The sequence below is a fragment of the Gorilla gorilla genome, chromosome 8 (assembly GCF_029281585.2).
Source record: "Gorilla gorilla gorilla isolate KB3781 chromosome 8, NHGRI_mGorGor1-v2.1_pri, whole genome shotgun sequence".
Lineage (NCBI taxonomy): Eukaryota > Metazoa > Chordata > Mammalia > Primates > Hominidae > Gorilla > Gorilla gorilla.
Genome location: NC_073232.2, coordinates 59,836,240 through 59,846,915, shown reverse-complemented (window position 1 = coordinate 59,846,915; position 10,676 = coordinate 59,836,240). Strand labels below are relative to the sequence as shown.

The window sequence follows — 10,676 nt, the reverse complement described above, 5'->3', positions numbered from 1 at the left end:
CTCTAACTACTTCCTCTCATGCTGTAACTGAGTACCCCCATTTTTCTAAGAAATAGTGGTTTTTTGTTTGTTTGTTTTTAAATAATAATTTCTCTTCTTTTTAACTTTCTTTTCCTCTGGTTTCCCACTTCCTACTTAGTCTTTAGAAATGCAAATACAGCCTTTGACCGCCCTTCCAACAGACTATCCCTACAGTGCAAATTCAACTATGTGCTCCAAGACCAAACAGAGTTAACAGTTGATTTACAAGCCAAAGCATGCTGCTACATAACTTTCACCCTCCAGGGGGTTGCCTCCAGAGATAACAGCTTGCCCAGAAAGGCACCAGAAGTCTGCAGCTGGATCAGACAGTAGATACAGCATCAGAGCTAGCATGCACCCTCTGCTCCCTTCCCCTGCACCATTTTGCTCATTTCCTCCCTTGCCTTGTTTTTTGTTTTGTTTCGTTTTGTTTTGTTTTGTTTTGTTTTGTTTTTGAGATGGAGTCTCTGTTGCCCAAGCTTGAGTGCACTGGCGTGATCTCAGCTCACTGTAACCTGTGCCTCCCAGGTTCAAGAGATTCTCCTGCCTCAACCACCCGAGTAGCTGGCCCTGCAGGTGTATGCCACCATGTCCAGCTAATTTTTGTATTTTTAGTAGAGACGGGGTTTCACCATGTTGGCCAGGCTAGTCTCGAACTCCGACCTCAAGTGATCAACCTGCTTGGCTTTCCAAAGTGCTCCCTTGCCTGCTTTCTGCTCCAAAAGTGAAGCCGTAAGGTAAGACACATGTGCCTCTTCCCCTAAACTAGCTTCAGAATCAATCAATTTCTTTATGTCAGACCTAACTCTAATTAATCAGACTCTGCATGTGGTGAGCAACTAACCTTTTGTTGGGTTACAATGCTTTCTGGAGGCTCTGGACCAACTATGATGGCCAAGAGTTGCCCATGAGGTTCTGTTATAAAAATATCCTTCTCAGTCCCATATTATATACCATTAGAATAAAGTTTCTGGGCACATATTAAGTTATCCTGGATATAAAGCCCCTTACAGCCCCTTAGCTTGTGACCGTACATACTCAGCTTCCTATTATGCTCAGGTGATGAAAGCAGCTCCCCACAAGTTCTGCACAGCTACTGAGGCTCCCCCCATACAGGTTTGACCCAAACCTGGGCCCACTGGCATATTCAACATGCAAGGGTGGGTGACTCCCCTTTTTCACTTCCTTGACAGATGCCACAATATTAGAGGATAGAGGAGATTATCAGGCTTCTGAGCCCAAGCCTGCACGTATACATCCAGACGGCCTGAATCAACTGAAGAATCACAAAAGAAGTGAAAATGGCCGGTTCCTGCCTTAACTGATGACATTCCACCATTGTGATTTGTTCCTGCCCCACCTTAGCTGATCAATTAAATTTGTGAAATTCCTTCTCCTGGACAATAAGTCTCAGAAGCTCCCCCACCAAGCACCTTGTAACCCCTGCCCCCTGCCCGCAAGAGAAAAACCCCTTTTGACTGTAATTTTCCACTACCCACCCAAATCCTATAAAACTGCCACACCCCTATCTCCCTTCGCTGACTCTCTTCTCGGACTCAACCCTCCTGCAGCCGGGTGATTAAAAAGCTTTATTGGTCACACAAAGCCTGTTTGGTGGCCTCTTCACACGGACCCGCATGACAGAGATGACCCCTTTTCTAGACCCCTTGGCTACCTGAGGAGCACCTTCTGAATAAATTAGTGAATAACAATGAAAGTTCATAGACTGTATAGATGACATTGCTGCCATTATAAGTGGTAGTGGTCAGTAGAATGTTGCTTCTTTCTCTATTCCTTAACTAGGATTTCACAGATAAAGGACAGGCCAAAGGGTCAGCACAATTAGCTTTCTTATCACTGGATGCCCTGGCCGATAAATGGCCTAATTTGCACTTTTTTTTTTTTACAAAATCATGGTCTACTGTCTAAGACTTATTCCTTTTATCCTTGCCTTTCCAGGATAAAGAATTCTATAGATTTCTTGCCTCATAGATACCTAAAATACAACTTAAAGTCCCATTTTTTTCTACGTATACTAAGGTCACAATACAGAGCCTCAGCAAGAGATGCCTTGCCCTCCTTATCCTTAGTATAACCATGGTACACATTTCAAGTCTCAAAATACACAGTGTTGGGCTTTAGAAAAAGACATTCAATACAACTTGTAGGCAGATGGTTTAATTAAAACTGTAGTAGTCTCCTTAAACAATTCCTTTTTAACCTTAGTCCAGCAGATAGACCCATCAATAGGTCTCTATTTTGCCACAGGCTTTAATTTCTTTTAATTCAAGGTACCTTGACTATTCACACCTCATACCAATTTAAAAAACAAAAGCAAAAACTAAACACTTAACCATCTTCCTTTTCTGTGTTTAAAGTTGGTTATGTTTCAACTCTATGTATATGAAAACTCAATATGTATGAGGCCCTTTAATAATGTCTCCTCATTTATTATTAATAGATTTTCAATCATGCCTCTCTTCTTTAGGGCTAAAGGCCAGAGTAACTGTGAATATTCTCTTGAGACCTGTTAACCATAGATTGTCCAATGGGCCAGGAACCTGCCCATTTAAAATGAGACCCATTTGAACTTCAACTTCTACCACTCAAAATCCTTCAATATTTAGATCATAAGGGTTGGATCACTCATCTAGCTCTCCTTCAGGAAATTAAAATTAGTTCCCTAGGACCATTCCTACAAGCCATGTAGACTACCCAGAAGAGAGAATAATACAAACAAACAAAAAATAATACTTAGTAAATGAATATCACATTCAGAGATAATAATGGAATCAGTACTGTGTGCCATAATAAAACCCAAAAATTCCTCCTGGTAATAATGCATGCTGGATAAAATTAATATCAGACAACAAAAGCCAGTCAAGTCAACCTGCACACAAGTGTGTTGACTGTTGGCTTTATTATTATTATGGGTGATTTTATTGGTTTGCAATCTAGATGCCCAAACTCCATGGAAGATGTTGTTTTAACCAAACATAGCAAATACTGAAGCCTACGTGCCATCAACTTTAGCTGACACAAACCCTGAAGCCCAAAGACACTGCTGGCTTGCCTGTCATCAACTGAACCAACAAGTGAGGTAAAAGGCCCATAATAATTGGCCAAAGTAGAAGCCCTGCCTAGTGGCTAATTCTGGACTTCCAGTTTCTAGCCTCAGATATTTTTATTGGCAACAACCTAACACCTATCGACAACATGCACCAAAATTAGGCCATGTAAATTAAATCTTATTCCCAAAAGAGTCTCTCATTACCCATCTTGATAAATCCTTTCACCATTGAACAATTTTACATTTGAGTATCCTTAATTGGGCTTTAATTGTGCCAGTCAGGTCCTGGCACTTTGGCCTATTACAAGAGTATCATGGACACCATCATCACCTTTGCCAGCTGTGCCCATAGAAGTCCTTAACTTAAAATATTTTGTCAGTTGAGCTTCCACAGCTTACTTTCAAATTCTACAATCAGCTAATCTTCATTTCAATACCATAGAGCCAAAAAAACATATAACCCATATCAACCCTGCTGGGTATCTGCTTGGGAAGGGTACACCAGTCCCACATATTAGATGACATCATCATGGCCCAAGAGCTTTTCAGAGATCACATTGCCTTGGCACAATACCTTGCTATTGGAAATAACTTTGATCCTACACAGGGCATGACTTCAACCAGGATACTAGACTACAGTCTCAGAAATGCCCATAGGCCGCCTGCCCTAAAGCACTTACAAGTAGGACACTGAAGAAAGCATTTATTGCTTTCTATCTTTAGTATTAGAGATTCTATTATGTTTCCTGAATTAAGCCTATGATCTTGGTGTACGCTGCTTTCTGCCAAGTGTACACACTTACATTCCCATGCCTAAAGGGCAGTCTTGTAGAGGTTACTAGTATCTGTGCCATTCTACAAAATAAGACAAATTGCTTTCCCAAGGAGGCAAGTGTTGGCTCCACTACCTACTTAGGCATCATGTAATCTTGAAGAATTTACTAATGTTTCCATGCCATAGTTTTCTCATCTATAAAATTAAAATGTGAATTATTTCTACTGTAGAAATATGAGGATAAGAGGAGTTAATATATTTGAAGTGATTATAACAAACGACTGGAATTCATGAGTACTCAATAAATGTGAGCTATTATCATTAAGAACTACAAAGATAAGAACATAAAGAGCAAAAGATATGTAAAGGCAACTGCTCAAGATACTTTAAATAAGATACAAGAAAAAAATCAAGTCATAAAACAGTAAGATATCATTTATCAACTATCACATAACATGTTTTTAACTCCTACCTAAAGTTACAAAATGTTTGCTCATACATAATGTTATTAAAAGTGAAGAGCAATGGCCATTTTCATTGATTTCTGGTGGGGGTGTAAGCAACTTAGTTTCTGTGGAAAACAAATTGATAATTTGTTAGCATTTAAAGGGCACACATCCTTCCACTTAGCAATCCTTCTACTATGAATTAACCTTGTAAATACAGAAACAAAAATGTCTCAAATGGAAACACCCTCATATGCACACTTTTCCCTTTATGCAATCATACAAAAATATTTAGTGAATAGTTGTGGGTTAAGAAATTAGGAAGAGACACCTCCACCTTTTATTTTGTAATATTAGACACAATAATAATATATACAATGCGAATATATCCACACATAAGCATACACACATGTCTAATGTGTAATAATAATAATTATTATTATTTAGATTGGCAAATGTTATCTGGGCAGGAAAATGATGTTTTCTTTATTACAGTTCACCTCATTTAAAAATTAAAATGTATAACTTTTTTATTTTTAAAATATTGAAATGTTGAAGTTGTAATCATCATGAGAGAAATTTAAAGTAGTCAAAAGTGGGTAAGAAATGTTGATACATTATGAAATAAAAAGGAATATATTTACACTGTATAAAAAGTGAACACACACACACACACACACACACACACACACACACATCCTAACCAAAAATAAAGCTGGGATCAATGATAAACACACAGTTATTTCATATAGTGCCTGGTATATGGTCAGTGCTCTCTATTACTCTATTAGTTGTTGCTAATACAGTTGAGTGTTTGTATTTATTCTAGAATATGAGATGAATAAGGCAGAAAACTGGATGTTTTCAGAAAATAAACTTAGTTTTAACACAGACAAAATTTTCAATAATGATGAGGCCTTTAAAATATCTTTGAATGAAAGTCTAAGATTATGAAAATCTAAAAGACGATTATGCCAGTTAGAAGCCTTTACAAATAAGATTTCTCTTGCTTTGGCAGAGACAATGAGTTTGCCTGTGGGTTTTTCAGAAAAAAAAAAAATCTGTGACCCATAATCTATTATGACTGGATGGTGAATATTTCGAGAAAATACAGGATTATAAAATCCACAGGGTCAGCTAATTTTTATAATAAATCCATGTCCTCCCTGTGAGATATATATATATATATCTCACATATAATACGCACATACATGCATGCACACGTAGTATTTAAAGCCAACATAGACAAATCCAAAGCGGAAGTTCAAAGTGGACATTTCCTAAGGAAATGAGGTGGAGAGAGATCCTTTTTCAGGAGTTAAGTTATTTTAGAAAGAAATGAACCATATGAGCAGCAGGTGTGTATGCTAATAGAATGACTCCACATTTTAATTAAGCAGTATTTCCCTAGAGAATAATTACATATGTTGTTTATTCAACTATTTTTTAAAGGCCATTAACACTTCTGTAATGTGCTTTCTTCCCAGGCTAGAAGTTAGAAGCTTTAGGAACATTTGCTTTCATTATACAGAATAGGAACTCTGCTTATTGCAAATAATTGTTCTCTATAAAATAGTGCATCCAGAAATTCAGACAAACATATTAGTACTCTTTCTTTCATAGTTTAAATTTATAAAATTTTTCATAGCTTTATTGTAAGAAATTACTCCTTGAAATATATAGAAGAGTAAAAAGTTTTGAGATATCTTCAAATAAATATTATTCCACCAATGGGAAATTCTACAGCTGCCATTAACTCTCATAGTTGCTGTGGGGAAGTTCAGTGGGGGACCATCACTGCATGCCAGCCAGAAAATCACCCTGTTTTATCTTTTGAACTACACAGTTGTCAAGTGAATTTAAATCTTCCACACTGAAACACCCAGAAAAGAAGCCATTGTTTCTTTGGAAGAGTCTCTGGAGAAATCACCATAGAATTATCTTATAAATGGAAGAAATCTTATACATTTTAAAGGCTTATAGAGGATTTGACAGTTGGGAAAGTATAATTTTCTTACTTGGACTATCATAAATCTACAGAAGTTTTGAAAAAGGGATTTAATGGTGCTGAATTTCTCAACAGACAAAATCAGCTAATTGAATTCTCTGAAAGATGAGCTCATAAAAAGTGTCATGAAAGATGCCTATAATATTATCTCTCAAAATTTTGAATTTAGCTTCTAAGGCTTCTGTATTCTAGTGCTTCATATTTTGATTATTTATGCTGGGATAGTGAAATCATCTGAAGCAGGCTCAGTATATTCATTGTCAGCACAGGAATCCTAAGAAGAGAAAATGCTTTATTAAATTTAATTAGGGGTTTGAAAAGAGAGATATTCTTCTTTTCTATATATACCAATTTTGTAAATTATTGTCAAAATACTTGTAGACATGGGTGGAATAAAATGCTTGACAACGAACATTTTTATATAAATAATTCTGAACAAATTGAACTGTTTTTCTAGGAAAGCAACAAATGTGATTGACTGTTGAATGGAAATATCATGGTTGGCTAAATTCAGGTACCTTTCTCGAAATAAAAAAGTTAGCCCCCGAGGCTACTAAAGTCAGATATCCAAAGAACACAGCTTTACACCATACAAATAGATATTAATTCAAGATGCATTTTAAATGCATGTGTCAACCATAACAATATGCATTATACACACATTATTTTGTTTACACCAACCACGTTCTGAAGAATATATGCCTGGTTCCTTAGAAGTGAATTAAAAGCACAGTTTCCTCAGGGATCTAGAACTAGAAATACCATTTGACCCAGCCATCCCATTACTGGGTATATACCCAAAGGACTATAAATCATGCTGCTATAAAGACACATGCACACGTATGTTTATTGCGGCACTATTCACAATAGCAAAGACTTGGAACCAACCCAAATGTCCAACAATGATAGACTGGATTAAGAAAATGTGGCACATATACACCATGGAATACTATGCAGCCATAAAAAAATGATGAGTTCATGTCCTTTGTAGGGACATGGATGAAATTGGAAATCATCACTCTCAGTAAACTATCGCAAGAACAAAAAACCAAACACCGCATATTCTCACTCATAGGTGGGAATTGAACACTGAGATCACATGGACACAGGAAGGGGAATATCACACTCTGGGGACTGTGCTGGGGTTGGGGGAGGGGGGAGGGATAGCATTGGGAGATATACCTAATGCTAGATGACGAGTTAGTGGGTGCAGCGCACCAGCATGGCACATGTATACATATGTAACTAACCTGCACAATGTGCACATGTACCCTAAAACTTAAAGTATAAAAAAAAAAAAAAAAGCACAGTTTAAAAGAAAGAAGTTCTCCAACATAGACAACACAATAGGGTAGATTTTTCGATAAACAGGTGTGAGCGTTCTCAAATAACTGTCTGATATTGTAGAGTCACACCTTCTTTCATGACGAATAATACATTTCTTTCTTAAGGTGTGAATTCAGTTGTCATTTTATAAAGCAAAGACATACAACTGGAATTTGGGCAAGCCATTAAAAATTCTCTTGTAACTTCATAAAATAAATTATGGGAAAATTAGATTAAAGTTTATTTTTTCTGCTAGCTGAACTTCTTTTTCAGATGGGGTATTGCTCTGTTGCCCAGACTGGAACTCCTGGCCTCAAGTGATCCTCCCACTTGGCCTCCAAAAGTGCTGGGATTGCAGGTGTGAGCCACAGTGCCAAGCCTAGGTAAATACTTAAAGCAGGCCAGGCACGGTGGCTCATTCCTGTATTCTCAGCACTTTGGGAGGCCATGGCAGGCTGATCACTTGAGGTCAGGAGTTCAGTACCAGCCTGGCCAACATGGTGAAAACCCGTCTCTACTAAAAATACAAAAAATTAGCCGGGTGTGGTGGCAGGCACCTGTAATCCCAGCTACTCAGGAGGCTGAGGCAGGAGAATAGCTTGAACCTGGGAGGCAGAGGTTACAGTGAGCTGAGATTGCACCATTGCACCCCAGCCTGGGCAACAACAGCAAACCCCCGTCTCAAAACAAACAAACAAACAAACAAACAAATAAATAAATAAAGCAACATTTTGCCACTAACTTTTTAGAAGTGAAGAGGAATTACAACATCTATATTGTTATGTTTCTAATGATGTTCTCTTTTAACAGGGTCTTAAAAAGTAGGCAAAATGAAGCCAAAATATAACTCCATTTAAAGGAAAGCTTAATCATTATAAAGTGTGACTTAATACATATTTTTTATTTTCAAAAGAATGAAATAATTACGCATTTACATACAAATGTAAAATATTCTAGAATCAATTTCCATAAAAATCTTTGAAACTCTGTGTACACTTGATTGAATCAGGTATTTGAAAACAAACAGATGCCATCATTTGGACAGAATTCTGTGTATAGGTCTGAAGAATTGAGATCTAGATCAAGTTAGTAGGCCTTATATTTTAATGGTGAAGAAGATGAGGAAGAAGAAGAGGACAAAGAATAAGAGGAGGAGTTCACGCCTGTAATCCCAGCACTTTGGGAGGCCGAGGCGGGTGGATCACAAGGTCAGGAGATCGAGACCATCCTGGCCAACATGGTGAAACCCCGTCTCTACTAAAAATACAAAAATTAGCTGGGCATGGTGGTGTGTACCTGTAATCCCAGCTACTCAGGAGGCTAAGGCAGGAGAATCACTTGAATCAGGTAGTCAGAGGTTGCAGTGAGCCAAGATGGTGCCACTGCACTTCCAGCCTGGTGACAGAGTAAGACTCCATCTCAAGAAAAAAAAAAGAATAAGAAGAGGAGAGAAAGAGGGAGGAGGAGGAGGAGGAAAAGAGGAAGAGGAGAAGGAGAAGGAGAAAGAAGTTGTTCATATGTTTCTTTCCCTATTTTCTGAGGTCTTTCTAAATCTTATAATTTTAAGGTTTTGAGGTCTTATTAATTAGTTCTATAATATTAAGCATACATAAGACATGTAAATTAATTCTTGTCACATTTTACATATACATGTAATTATAATTATGGTCAACATTTAACTTTTGTGAACTTGGTGTGTAAAAAAAACGAATTACCCTAGGTCTTATCACCTACATTGCTAAAATATCTTCCACTAACGGATACGAATGTAGTTTCTGGCTACTGTTTGATTATAGAACCTGATTTATTTATTTATTTATTTATTTTCCTCACATGTTACCAGAGGGAGGGTAGAAAAAAAATGAGATTTTTTTTTTTTTTTGGCCTGCTCTGTATCTGTCGTACTTGGTGGTCACTAAATACTTACTAAATTAATACAAAGACCACCACAGTAGCAATAAAGTGAATTATACCTTTTTAATTGAAGAATGAAATTTCCTGAGACAGTTTACTTTTTATTTCACTACTTCTGTTAGTTCCCAGGGATGCATAACAACATGTCACAAAGTGAATGTCTTAAAGTAACATACATTTCTTTTTTTTTACAGCACTGGAGGTTAGAAATCTGAAGTAAAGGTAGATCCATTCTCCCTCCAAAGCCTCTAGGGGAGGAAACTTCCTTGCCTCTTCAGCTTCCGGTGACCCCAGGTGTTCCTTGGTTTATAGGATTGTAACTCCAATCTTTGACTTCATCTTTATGTGATTTTCTTTCCTCTGTGTCTCTTTTGTACTTAGGAGGACACTAGTCATATTGGGTTAAGGACCCACCCTGCTTCTGCATGACCTCATCTTAATGAATTATATATGTGTGACTCTATCCAACACAAGGTCTCATTTGGAGGTATTGGGTGCTAGGACTTCAATATATCTTTTTGGGGGGATACAATTCAACCCATAACACTAACATAGATTTAAAACTAAATGTATGCATGGCTTAAAAATATTGTGATGAATGATATTAGGACTTTACCATTGTGGAAGGATAAATCATAACTATCATTTTCATAGAAATGATAAAATGAAAATGGAACAACTACCTTATAAATAAGTGCTATAGAGAACTAATCTTAATGATTAAGTAGACTTTTATGTTTGATATTTCACTTGACCTTCATATTCACTTTAATTATATTGAGCCTTATAGGATATCAACAAACAGTGGTTGTCTTACCTATGACAAAGTGGCAGAATTTTAGTGTTCCCTCTTACATACTGGACATTTAATATAATTTTGATATAAAACTGATATACTAGCATTAAAACAAGTTTAGGTAATACTTATAGTAATGCATCTATAACATACTAGGTAATGCTACTTACTGTTTAGTCTAATCAGGTACATTCCTGCTATTCTGGAATTATATTAAAATCATTAGAAAAATCGTGTAGTTTAAGTACAATCATACAATCTACTTTTTGTGCTTCATTTTCTCAAATAAACTGAATTTCACTCAGTATATTAGTTAATTA

At 36.8% G+C, this 10,676-nt stretch overlaps 1 long non-coding RNA gene across 1 annotated transcript; it reads left to right on the top strand.

Annotated features, from left to right (window-relative positions):
* Positions 1 to 311: 311 nt before the first annotated feature.
* Positions 312 to 1,626, top strand: LOC134759172 (uncharacterized). Its single transcript, XR_010135104.1, has 2 exons — positions 312 to 758; positions 1,215 to 1,626. It is a non-coding gene; the product is annotated as an uncharacterized lncRNA (long non-coding RNA).
* The last annotated feature ends 9,050 nt before the right edge of the window (positions 1,627 to 10,676 follow it).